The 13,123-nt window shown below is 41.2% G+C and overlaps 8 non-coding genes across 8 annotated transcripts; 1 reads left to right on the top strand and 7 right to left on the bottom strand.

Moving 5' to 3' along the window:
• The first annotated feature begins 8,258 nt into the window (after nt 1-8,258).
• Nucleotides 8,259-8,332, top strand: trnat-agu. Its single transcript has one exon. It is a non-coding gene; the product is annotated as a tRNA-Thr (tRNA).
• A 396-nt stretch (nt 8,333-8,728) lies between these two features.
• Nucleotides 8,729-8,802, bottom strand: trnat-ugu. Its single transcript has one exon. It is a non-coding gene; the product is annotated as a tRNA-Thr (tRNA).
• A 746-nt stretch (nt 8,803-9,548) lies between these two features.
• Nucleotides 9,549-9,622, bottom strand: trnat-agu. Its single transcript has one exon. It is a non-coding gene; the product is annotated as a tRNA-Thr (tRNA).
• A 241-nt stretch (nt 9,623-9,863) lies between these two features.
• On the bottom strand, nt 9,864-9,937 carry trnat-ugu. Its single transcript has one exon. It is a non-coding gene; the product is annotated as a tRNA-Thr (tRNA).
• Nucleotides 9,938-11,804: 1,867 nt separating this feature from the next.
• Nucleotides 11,805-11,878, bottom strand: trnat-agu. The gene has a single exon. It is a non-coding gene; the product is annotated as a tRNA-Thr (tRNA).
• A 316-nt stretch (nt 11,879-12,194) lies between these two features.
• trnat-ugu lies at nt 12,195-12,268 on the bottom strand. The gene has a single exon. It is a non-coding gene; the product is annotated as a tRNA-Thr (tRNA).
• Nucleotides 12,269-12,552: 284 nt separating this feature from the next.
• On the bottom strand, nt 12,553-12,626 carry trnat-agu. The gene has a single exon. It is a non-coding gene; the product is annotated as a tRNA-Thr (tRNA).
• A 149-nt stretch (nt 12,627-12,775) lies between these two features.
• On the bottom strand, nt 12,776-12,849 carry trnas-uga. Its single transcript has one exon. It is a non-coding gene; the product is annotated as a tRNA-Ser (tRNA).
• Between the last annotated feature and the right edge of the window lie 274 nt (nt 12,850-13,123).

Here is a 13,123-nt window from a genome sequence, read left to right as displayed (position 1 = left end):
TAGCATTTCGCTAACTACAGCCTCACTGCTAGCAGTAGACTAGTCCTAGTCTTGTTATTCAGTCCTCTTTTAGGACAGTGAACCTCTTGTAGATACAGTCAGTGGCCTGTGAGCATTTTGCACTTTACTGTGAATATTTTACGGCTGTGTTTGGTTGCATTACAGTTGCATTTTGCTTTTAGATTTTTAAATTTTCTGCGTTTTGTGCAAAATGAAAAAGTGTCTAAAAACAGGCGGATGGAAACCCACCCAATGATTCAGTTAGTGGCACTGCTGATGCAATACATTCAGTTCAGCTTGTACATGTGCAAAACACATCTACTAGTTATACTTCATTGCGAGTCCAGCTTCAATGGAAATTTATATACCTTTCCTGGGAAAAGATAGTTTAGGCGTGACCACCGTCAGACAAAATCCAAGACCGTCTAAGCAGCAGAAATATGCAATCCTTCCTGTGATCGCAAGGTGATTAATGATCATCGAAATGGAGATACATCTAATCTACTTTGTTCCGCGCAGACCACTGTAAAAACGGTTCCCAAGTCTGAGGTGGTACAGTAATTTGTCCTTTTTGAGACAGAAGTCTCATTTAATCACTCATGGGGTTCATAATCTCCTTGGGGATTAAAATCAACTTTCTTTTCTACCCTTGATCTGCTCGGAGCAGGAGGGGGATGGAGTTACCGGCTTGGGAAAAAACTCTGCAGACTCAGGTACACTACCAAGCACAGAGCCAAGTTAATGTATGGGAAATGCCTGCTCCTTCACTTGCCCTCCAGATCACACCTCCACACAGGCACATTTCACTGCCAGCGTGGAGGGAGAAGCCAAAGAAAAGTCTTTCGTCGACGCCAAAAGGTGTTCATAAGAAGGCAGCGAAACGGAGAGACGTGTTATGAATGCCAACGCGTCACGAGTCAACTACACTGTTCTGAATGAGAGGGAAGGTCCACAGAGGGGAGAGAGGAGAGGCAGAGAACTCAGTGACCTGGGATCACACCACTTCAGATTATCTACAGTGTTGTATCTGACTCTAAGACTTGATGCTCCAAATGCAGCTTGATTAAAGGCTCATTAGAATCACATAAAGTGGTCAGGTCCACACGGCTAAACGGGGACATCAAAGTGATGATAAAACATCATGGCACTTGCCTGATTCAACTGGAATGAACTCAGATGAAAAGTCTAATCTGAAGATTTCGTGTACCATAGATCTCTCTCCGAACGTTAGCGTAAAAAATACACACTCTACTATGCACGTGTTCTCTGGTGAGACTATCCTCCTGTATCAAATGACGCCTTAGGTCGTCTCTACAAGCCGCTTATAACGACCCATAGCTATGTTTTACCGTGACAGGAGTAAAGGAGGAAGTTAGGTCGGAGAGGTCGACAAAAAACTTTCAAACAGAATATCGCTGTTCATTTCCTGTTCGGATCCATGACCACTCCACAACCTTAACTGTGTGTTTATTATTGTAACCGTGATGACACAGGTCCTCTAACTTTAAGGACTTATTTTAACCCAAACCACTATCTTTTTCCGAACTTAACCGAGTAGTTTTGTTCCTAAACCTAACCAAACCAAGACTGTTCCACACCTTAATCACATGTTTATTATAGTAACCATGACAAAGAAGGTCCAGTACACCTGGTGCTGGTTCGCTCCTACGGGCTATATTATTGTTACCAGGGTGATGAAGGTCCAGTGGGGCACAAACCTAGGGACAAACTACCTATATGGTGCTTTAGGTTGGAGGGGTTGTTGGCTCTAGATTAAGGTATTAAACAATGAAGTTGGTCTAATCTTTGTTTAATCCAAACCCAACAGAAGTCCCAAACCTTGTGGAGTACGGGACGACTGTTCACCTGCTCAGTGCTGTTTCCTTTTCCTATTTCCAGATGTGCAAGATATAAACTGAGGAAAACTGCCAATGATAAAAAGTGCTTCACACTGTCAAGCATTATTTCAATGTGGATGACCGTTTGAAGAGCTCAGCCAATGAGGGAGAAACCCTCCAGTTGATAAGGATTCTCATTGGTCTGTGTTGAAAAGGGGGCTTCACCTTGGAGTAACGGATCAGCAACAGTTGTGTTGGGCCAAGAACCAAAAGGAGTCAGATCGGACAGATGTAAAACAGCTGTCAATTACCAAGTCAGTCTCCTGGCTTCCCGGCGACAGAAACATTTTTTGCCAAAATGATGATGCAAGATCTCTGCAGGAGAGGTTGAGGATGTGTGGATAAGGTGCATCAAGCCAGAGAGTCCAGACATGTCCAACTACAACACTTCCCTGATGCCAGTGAACATCTGAAGCCTCACAGTGGAGAAAAGTCAATTCCAGCTGCATCAAAGGGAATGAAGGTGTCAGAGTTTCTAAAGAACAACAGGCGGCTTGAGGGTCTTGCATTTCTCTGAAAGCATGAGGACTGGCCTGCAAATGCAATGGACGTCTCAGTAGACTCTCAGTAGAGTCTACTGACCAGCTCATCGCCTACATTTCTGAATGAAGAAAGCTCAGTTGCCTCAGATTGAAAGGAATTTTTTCACCGGAGGATGATTACCACCCAAACAGGACCAATCAGGACAGGGTCACATTCACACCCAAGAGACGTATCTGGTTGTATCCTGGATGATCTATTAGGAGCAAAGGTTGCCAACATTCGCCATTGCCTTGATGCCTAGTCACTTCTTTGAAACAGGGATTCAAAACAAGAGATTTCTACTCTGTTATCTAGAAAAGCAACAGTGTGCAGACAGAGTCCCATATTTAGGTTGGATCCACTTTTGAAACGGGGACTCTCGAAGACTGAGTGAAGGAGCGGTGACCGAGGAATCCAACTTCATTGAAGAGTGCAAACTGCAACTTGGTGTATGGTAATATTTTGGCTCCTTTTATGATATTTGTGTATGAATTGTTATGTTCGCTTACAATTAGGGGCCGGTGTGTAAGAGTTAGTTGGATGTCGCTGTGCCTGTTGCCGTGACTCAGGTATAAAGGTTGTAATTTCACCGTTTCCTTCAGGTGTTTGACCACCAGAAGGACAAAAGGATTTTTTTTTTAACCGCCTTGGCGTCAAACATTGCACTGGTCATGCCGGAAGTTCATTGTTTGGTTTTTCACTAGGAACTACTTGGAGATAGATTTTACTCACCCTGATGCACAGTGGAAACAATAAAAGGACTATTGTGATGTAAACAGAGGAGCTGCCTTCAGATTCTTTTTGGAATGCAACTCACAGCATGTTTGGGTCAACCGGGTCACTGCACGACATATACTCTCTGTTTCCCAGTAATATAACTATACAGTGGAAACCACATGCTGCCCTTTCTTTTTGTTGATATGTTGGTTTGTAATGTTTGTTGTGTTATCGTTTGCTGTAAAATGATGCAGACCACACGTTCCCTTTAGGGACGAATAAAAACATTACGTCGTTAAATTCTCTTTTGGTCCCATTTTGCTTAAACTCAGTAAATTTCCATCGTAACAAACAATATGGATGAGACTCAAGACTGTATGTTCTCTATAGGGTGCAGGTAGAGGTAATGACACTCTGAGAGGTGAGTCAGACACTGTAAAATCAGTGCTGTGTTGTGTCAGTTGGACACTCACAGTTTTACCGACAAAAACATCGTGTTGAAAAGCTTTAAACCTCAATTAAGGTCTGATTGTTCTGCGAGCGAACATCCAGCCTCACGGCGAGGCCCGGCTGCTCTTACACAACATGAGAAGGCTGAACATAAGGATTGTACTGTGCACTGAACAGCACTGCTCTCCCATGACTGTGTAAGGGTGAGAGCTAATTCACTGAAGAGGCTTTGATAGAAGAAGAAAAAAAAAAAATCCTCGTCAGAGCTACAGAGGCTCCTTAAGCCACCACAGCACTTTTTACACACAAGCTGGAAACAGCTGGGGTGTGTGTGTGTGTGTGTGTGTGTGTGTGTGTGTGTGGGGTCGTCTATATGTGACAAGTTTATATGTCAGCTGTACAACTGTTAATCGGTGATTAACGAAGAAATAAAAGGGTTGATTTGGGCATTAATTTGTTTTCTTTCACTTTTATTTAACAGTGAATAAATTGTGTTTATATTGTATATTGTATTCAGTTTATACAGCGCACTTCCGCTCCAGTCATTTCCTTCAGGAATTCCACTTTCAGTTCAATTCATCACCTACACTTAAACTGTCATTTCAGCTCCTTTCATCTCTTTAATTTCAACTGACACGTTCAATAATTACACTTAAATTGACACTTAATTTGGTGCTTACAGTTAAACTGTTACTTCAGCTTCTTTCAGCGCCTTCATTTTCCTTCAGTATTTTGTATATTTATCAACTGTTTCAGTATTTAATCTAAACACAGTGAGCAGACGAAGATTTTTCCCATAACGTTTTATCAGGGATAAAGGGATAAATAAAGAACATGACTTCACTTCTATCACTATATCACATTACAGAGTAAATAAGAGCTAATAAGAAAAAAAAAATCTGTTGTTTTGGGGTGACAAAATGTTGAATGTATTGCTATGACATTGAATGACTTTGCTATGATTACACTGAGTCTAAAAGAGTTTGTATCTGTTTTTATTAGTCAAATATTACATATAATATTTATAGATACTCAAGGGACACAAAAGAACAAACTCACAAATGAATTAATATTAATATTTCATGTGTTTTTGAATCATTGATGGACAATAACAGATGGAAAATTATTTTTTATCTGGCTTTTTTTCCCCTCACGTAACACAACTTCACAAACTCACTCTTTGACTTCAGCAGATTAATGTGTCACATGATTAATAACTAACTTAAGCGTCACATTAATATTACTAATTAAAAGTTAAAAGGAGGCGTCCCGGCTGAAGCGTGATGAAAGCATTCGCTCTGAGCTGATACGCTGCTTAAGATCACAAATAACACAAGAGGGAAAAATAAATATATTCTCCTCTGTTTTCACTCTTTACTTGAATTTCATAAAACAGAATTCACTGCATGATAGGAGTGAGTACTTGCTCTGCTTTGAAAGCTACAGAACATATGATAAGACAGAGTTGTGTGAGTGGACAGGGCACAGGCTGAATGGTGACACATCCTCTCCAGGGAGAGATGAGCCGTATGAGATAATGACAGAAACACTTGTCAGGAAAAGATAAAGGAGAGAGGAGCAGAGAGGAGCAGAGCGGAGTGAGCGAGGAGCTTACGTTGGCTGCTGTCCAGTGAAGTATCGTTGTCCTCTCCTCAGTGTCTGTCAGGATGTTGTTATCCTCCCCGGCTGCTGCATTCAAGTATCAAACAGTGTCTGTACCAGTCTGCTGCATCTACAGCATCGCTGCACGCCAGAGCCCGGCAGAGCAGAGCCGAGCAGGGAGGGCGGATCAGCACAGGGAGGGAGGGAGGGAGGGAGGTGGGTGGGCTGGAACGTAACAGGACGGATTGAGAAAGGACACTGAGCTACTGTACCGACCCCGCTGTCAGGACTGGGTCACATGGAGGGGGGGGGGGGCATGACTCCTCTGCTTCGTGGAAATGTGGATTTCTGTCTTTATAATCTTCATCATGGGGGACAGGTGTAGGCTTAGGTTTATGTAACCCACATTTCTACACTCAAAGACTCATTTCCCACATTTTAAAGACAAGGCCAAACCAGATGCAGAGTATCAGCAACATTAGCTCATAAAGACAATTCACTCTCATTAGCAGCTAAATTTATTCATTAAGGGAAAGATAAAGGTCTAAAGTCAAGGTCCACATCTTTCAACCATATCTCATCAGTTTGTTTAACTATCCTCAGAGAAGAAGCGTGAGATGCAGTTGTAAAAACTTAATGAGAGGACCTTGATGTAGTGAAACAGTTTCCTATCTGGTCCTAAAGATGCCAAAATGATTCAACAGCTTAAGAATAATTCTAATTTATATCAAATTAATTGAAATTTTGAGAACTTGAATGACAGTTTCTCTATAGAAACTTTTTCTCTAGGAAGTTGTAGAGATGCAACAGAGACACGTCCTGTGGAAGGTGGAGACACTGTTGAATTCCTCTGAGTCTTTGGAGATGTGACAAATTTACCAACAAGTCACAACAAGAGGAGAGCTGCATATCTCAGACACCGAATCCACTGATGAACGTGAACCCCACAAGTTCTGACTTGAAAAGATACACAACACTGTACAGTGTACGAATACACATAATTCTCTCCGTCACTCATCCCCCTCACCCCCTCCCCATCTTGTCTATCATCTATCTCCGACTCCCCCTCTAACTTGCCAGAAGGGAGAAATTCTCCAGTGAACACACCTGGTGTCAGACTGGGATGACGGGCCTCTTCAGACCCACCGTCACGTGTCGGGTGGACGGGGATCTAAACAGAAAAGAAACAAAAAGAGCTTCTTTGTAAAAGCCTTGCCTTTATTTACTAAGTAAAACTTGTATTCAGTTTGTCAGTTTCTAGTGAAAAGTTACATTACCACACCCTAGGAAGAAACGCTGTGTTGTAGAAGGGTCACACCAGGCAGGTGACCTCTCCTCTGAAATCTGGGAAGAGGAGGTCGGTGTAATGATAGACATGATGTTTATGATAGACATTTAAAAAAACCTTGGCCAAAATACTTTACAGAGAAGTTTAAAACATATTTAAATAAGTAAAATGAAAATACATATATAAATAGGTGTATCAGACAAAAATGAAAGCAATCAAAAAACAATAATAAGACTAATAAACAGACTAGTGGCAACTTCTGGGGCTGAAAGATGAAACCAACACTGCAGTTCCTCTAATGGCCACTGGAGTCTGGCTCCAACAGTGAGTCAGCCCCCATAGACTCCCATGTTAACTTTACAGCAGAAATAAACATGTTTACAGCAGTGAAGCTAACATAGTAGGGATATGATCTATTTTTGCAATGTTATGTAAGTGAAAAGCATCAGTACTTGAAGTTTGTTTTATGTGGGAGTTAAAGGACATATCATGATCAAAGATAACTCAGATTCCTCACAGTGGTGCTGGAGGCCAAGGCAATGCCATCTAGAGTGACGATCATCAGATAAGGTATTTCTGAAGTGTTTGGGGTACAATACAAAGTAGAAAGGATACTCTCATAAATCAGCTGCACTGAACATCACACTTCTTTCTCAACATCTCTCGTGTTCAACAGCCTTTGGAAATACACATCCAACCCCTTTTTGTCAGATTTTGCAGAGTAGGAACAAAATACAGACGATCCGAAGTGGGTGAAAAGGTGATTTATTAAATGAGGAAGAAACAGAAACTTACAATAACTGTGAAAATGCTGAAAACTCAAAATCCAAAATCATAGGGAAAACACTGGAACAAAACAGTACAACCAAAAATCCAAACAGACAAAGAGCAGAAGCAGAGACATTAGGGAAACAGGAAAACAAACTGACAAAGGGGAGCACAGAGACTAAACAGACACAAGGGAGGCGAGGGTGATTGAACACAGGTGAAACACATTAGGGCGGGGCAGAAAATCAACAAGGAGGGAAACTGGACAAAGACAGGAAGGAAATAAACACGAGAAACACAAGGTAAGTTGTTACAAAATAAAACAGGAAATAATCCTGAAGTCAAAACCAAGGTGTCCAAACGTAAGGTCCAAAAAGTGTTCTAACATAAATTTTCCATCACGGCCAGATCAGAACCAGAGCACAAGAATAACGAGTTATGTACTGCTTAGTTAAATGATTTTGAACAAAGTGGAGCTGGCAGAAAAGCTTTCACTTCATCTCACAGTGTTGGAGAGGTGTCCTGTTAGTGGTGCACTTATAGTGCTTTGAGCCCACTGTTCTGACCATTAGTGTTATTAGGGAAGGCTGATATACTTTATGACATTTGACTGTTATATAATTACACTTTCAGTTCTTATTTTGGGTTTATGAGGGTATATCATTGTATTGATCAGTTACCATCCGTGACAATAGGGAAATATGTTTATTTGCTTTCTTGTGACTGGCTTGATGGGCAAACCTTTCCACAGTGTCTGAAGTAAAACAAATCCCCCACCCATAAAACAACAGGCTGGTTAAAGCACCTGTTTTGTAAACATGAGATCCTGGGTTCAAATCCCAGCAGTACATGATTGTCAGTGAACTTCCTTGACCTATTGTTTGTAATGCCAGCAAAAAAACATCTACAAGGGTGTTAAGTTGTTGTTTCAGGTAAATTTTAGAGGCATATGAAGTCAGTGTAAAGACGTGACTGGACTGTGAAATCGTAACTGGTCTGTACTTCTATTCACAGGTGCTGTGGCTTAGTTGGTTAAAGCGCCTGTCTAGTAAACAGGAGATCCTGGGTTCAAATCCCAGCAGTGCCTGATTATCAGTGAACTTCCTACACACATTGTCTCTAATCAAAAGCTGAAAAACCAACATAGAGTTTCTCAGTGAGATGTTTTTCCACCACGTGCTGCCAGAACAGCATCTCAGCTCCTTGTCATTGCTTCTCCAGGTCTCTGAACTCTAATGAAGTTATGAAGCCCATAGCACCTGATTAACAACATTTTCATAATCATGAAACCATCAGTGACACCTCGTGCCCTGTGGGTGGAGGTACTGTCACCCTGCTTCTCACTCAGTTTTTAATTACAACTTTTTTGATTATCCATTGGCCAAAAGTTGTTGATAGTACCTGGTACTTTCTTTGGTATCAAGGTGACGTGTAAACATAACAAAAAACAGGTCAAAGAATCCCCTTTATTTCTATGCTAATTGGGCACTGCTGGGATTTGAACCCAGGATCTCCTGTTTACAAGACAGGCGCTTTAACCAGCTAAGCCACAGAACCTGTTTATTGTTCTGTTTTTTTTGCCAAAGACTCCATTGAAAGGTCATTTTGTCAAGGCGTCCACCAGGACCACCATTACCATTTTTATAGTGCATGGTAGCAGCACAACTCGACTAAATGCTACTCAACTTTCTTGATTTTCCATTGGGTAAAGGTTGTTGATTGTACCTGGTATTTTCTTGGGTATCACCTCCACCGAGGTTCCAAGTGAGTTGAGGCGATACCAAAAGGTGACGTGAAAACAAAACAAATAACAGGCCAATAAAACTCAGGATCTCCTGTTTACTAGACAGGCGCTTTGACCAACTAAGCCACAGCACCTGTGTGTTGAAGAACAGACCAGTGACAAATTAGTCAAAAACTGAGTGAGAAGCAGGGTGACAGTGCCTCCATCCATAGGGCATGAGTTGTCACTGATGGTTTCACGATTATGAAAATGATGTGAATCAGGTGCTATGGGCTTCACAGTCACCACATCTCAACCCAGTTGAACACCTATGGGAGATTTTGGAACAAAGTGTTAGACAGCGCTCTCCACCACCGTCATCAAAAGACCAAATGATGGAATATGTTAAAGACGAATGGTGTTCATCACTTCATTAGAGTTCAGAGACCTGGAGAAGCAATGACAAGGAGCTGAGATGCTGTTCTGGCAGCAGGTGGAAAAACACCTCACTGAGAGACTCTATTGTTGGTTTTTCCTCTTTTGTTTAGAGACAATGTGTGTAGGAAGTTCAATGAGAACCAGGCACTGCTGGGATTTGAACCCAGGATCTCCTGTTTACTAGACAGGCGCTTTAACCAACTAAGCCACAGCACCTGTTTTTTGTTTTTGTTTTTTTATTTTTGCAGCAGACACTACTGAAAGGTTCATCAAGGCGTCCACCAGGACCACCATTACCATTTTTATAATGCTTGGTAGCAGCTCAACTCTACTCACCTTTTTTGATTATCCATTGGCAAAAGTTGTTGATAGTACCTGGTACTTTCTTTGGTATCAAGGTGACATGAAAACATAACAAATAACATGTCAAAGAATCCCCTTTATTTCCATGCTAATGAGGCACTGCTGGGATTTGAACCCAGGATCTCCTGTTTACAAGACAGGCGCTTTAACCAGCTAAGCCACAGCACCTGTTTATTGTTCATTCTTTTTTGGCGCAGGCACCATTGAAAGGTCATTTTGTCAAGGCGTCCACCAGGACCACCATTACCATTTTTTCAGTGCATGGTAGCAGCACAACTCGACTAAATGCTACTCAACTTTTTTGATTTTCCATTGGGCAAAGGTTGTTGATTGTACCTGGTATTTTCTTGGGTATCACCTCCACCGAGGTTCCAAGTGAGTTCAGGAGATACAAAAACGTGACGTGNTTATAATGCTTGGTAGCAGCACAACTCTACTCACCTTTTTTATTATCCATTGGCCAAAAGTTGTTGATAGTACCTGGTACTTTCTTTGGTATCAAGGTGACGTGAAAGCATAACAAATAAGATGTCAAAGAATCCCCTTTATTTCTATGCTAATTAGGCACTGCTGGGATTTGAACCCAGGATCTCCTGTTTACTAGACAGGCAAAGACTCCATTGAAAGGTCATTTTGTCAAAGCGTCCAGCAGGACCACTATTACCATTTTTATAGTGCTTTAACCAGCTAAGCCACAGAACCTGTTTATTGTTGTGTTTTTTTTGCCAAAGACTCCATTGAAAGGTCATTTTGTCAAAGCGTCCAGCAGGACCACTATTACCATTTTTATAGTGCTTTAACCAGCTAAGCCACAGAACCTGTTTATTGTTGTGTTTTTTTTGCCAAAGACTCCATTGAAAGGTCATTTTGTCAAAGCGTCCAGCAGGACCACTATTACCATTTTTATAGTGCTTTAACCAGCTAAGCCACAGAACCTGTTTATTGTTGTGTTTTTTTTGCCAAAGACTCCATTGAAAGGTCATTTTGTCAAAGCGTCCAGCAGGACCACTATTACCATTTTTATAGTGCTTTAACCAGCTAAGCCACAGAACCTGTTTATTGTTGTGTTTTTTTTGCCAAAGACTCCATTGAAAGGTCATTTTGTCAAAGCGTCCAGCAGGACCACTATTACCATTTTTATAGTGCTTTAACCAGCTAAGCCACAGAACCTGTTTATTGTTGTGTTTTTTTTGCCAAAGACTCCATTGAAAGGTCATTTTGTCAAAGCGTCCAGCAGGACCACTATTACCATTTTTATAGTGCTTTAACCAGCTAAGCCACAGAACCTGTTTATTGTTGTGTTTTTTTTGCCAAAGACTCCATTGAAAGGTCATTTTGTCAAAGCGTCCAGCAGGACCACTATTACCATTTTTATAGTGCTTTAACCAGCTAAGCCACAGAACCTGTTTATTGTTGTGTTTTTTTTGCCAAAGACTCCATTGAAAGGTCATTTTGTCAAAGCGTCCAGCAGGACCACTATTACCATTTTTATAGTGCTTTAACCAGCTAAGCCACAGAACCTGTTTATTGTTGTGTTTTTTTTGCCAAAGACTCCATTGAAAGGTCATTTTGTCAAAGCGTCCAGCAGGACCACTATTACCATTTTTATAGTGCTTTAACCAGCTAAGCCACAGAACCTGTTTATTGTTGTGTTTTTTTTGCCAAAGACTCCATTGAAAGGTCATTTTGTCAAAGCGTCCAGCAGGACCACTATTACCATTTTTATAGTGCTTTAACCAGCTAAGCCACAGAACCTGTTTATTGTTGTGTTTTTTTTGCCAAAGACTCCATTGAAAGGTCATTTTGTCAAAGCGTCCAGCAGGACCACTATTACCATTTTTATAGTGCATGGTAGCAGCACAACTTGACTAAATGCTACTCAACTTTCTTGATTTTCCATTGGGTAAAGGTTGTTGATTGTACCTGGTATTTTCTTTGGTATCACCTCCACCAAAGTTCCAAGTGAATTGAGGAGATACAAAAAGGTGATGTGAAAATACAACAAATTATGGGTCAACAAAATTCCATGCTTATCAGGCACTGCTGGGATTTGAACCCAGGATCTCCTGTTTACTAGACAGGCGCTTTAACCAACTAAGCCACAGCACCTGTTCTTTGTTTTTGTTTTTTTTGTTTTTTTTTTGCAGCAGACACTATTGAAAGGTTCAATGAACCTTTCANTTGTTTTTTTTGTTTTTTTTTTGCAGCAGACACTATTGAAAGGTTCATCAAGGTATCCACCAGGACCACCATTACCCCTTTTATAATGCATGGTAGCAGCTCAACTCTACTCAACGCTACTCAACTATTTTGATTATCCATTGGCCAAAAGTTGTTGGTAGTACCTGCTACTTTCTTTGGTATGAAGGTGACGTGAAAACATAACAAATAAGATGTCAAAGAATCCCATTTTTTAATGCTAATCAGGTACTGCTGGGATTTGAACCCAGGATATCCTGTTTACAAGACAGGCACTTTAACCAGCTAAGCCACAGCACCTGTTTATTGTTCATTCTTTTTTGGCGCAGACACCATTGAAAGGTCATTTTGTCAAGGCGTCCAGCAGGACCACTATTACCATTTTTATAGTGCATGGTAGAAGCACAACTCGACTAAATGCTACTCAATTTTTTTGATTTTCCATTGGGCAAAGGTTGTTGATTGTACCTGGTATTTTCTTGGGTATCACCTCCACCGAGGTTCCAAGTGAGTTAAGGCGATACCAAAAGGTGACGTGAAAACACACACAACAAATAACGGACCAATAAAACTCTGTGATAATCAGGCACTGCTGGGATTTGAACCCAGAATCTCCTGTTTACTAGACAGGCGCTTTGACCAACTAAGCCACAGCACCTGTGTGTACAAGTACAGATTAGTGACAAATTCACAGTCCAGTCACGTCGTTGGTATCACCTCCACCAAGGTTCCAAGTGAGTTGAGGAGATACAAAAAGGTGATGTGAAAACACAACAAATTATGGGTCAATGAAATTCCATGCTTATCAGGCACTGCTGGGATTTGAACCCAGAATCTCCTGTTTTCAAGACAGGCGTTCTAACCGGCTAAGCCACAGCACCTGTTTTGCTCTTTTCCTTTATTCTATTTTTCAATCAAAATGCTGCAGGCACTATCGAAAGGTTTCCAACTAAGCCACAGCACCTCTGGGTAGAAGAACAGACCAGTGACAAATTAGTCAAAAACTGAGTGAGAAGCAGGGTGACAGTGCCTCCATCCATAGGGCACGAGTTGTCACGGATGGTTTCACGATTATGAAAATGATGTGAATTAGGTGCTATGGGCTTCACAGTCACCACATCTCAACCCAGTTGAACACCTATGGGAGATTTTGGA

The sequence above is a fragment of the Seriola dumerili genome, unplaced genomic scaffold, assembly GCF_002260705.1.
Source record: "Seriola dumerili isolate Sdu_G_001 unplaced genomic scaffold, Sdu_1.0 BDQW01000458.1, whole genome shotgun sequence".
Lineage (NCBI taxonomy): Eukaryota > Metazoa > Chordata > Actinopteri > Carangiformes > Carangidae > Seriola > Seriola dumerili.
Note: the sequence above shows the minus strand (reverse complement) of the source record. Positions and strands in the feature narration are given on the sequence as shown.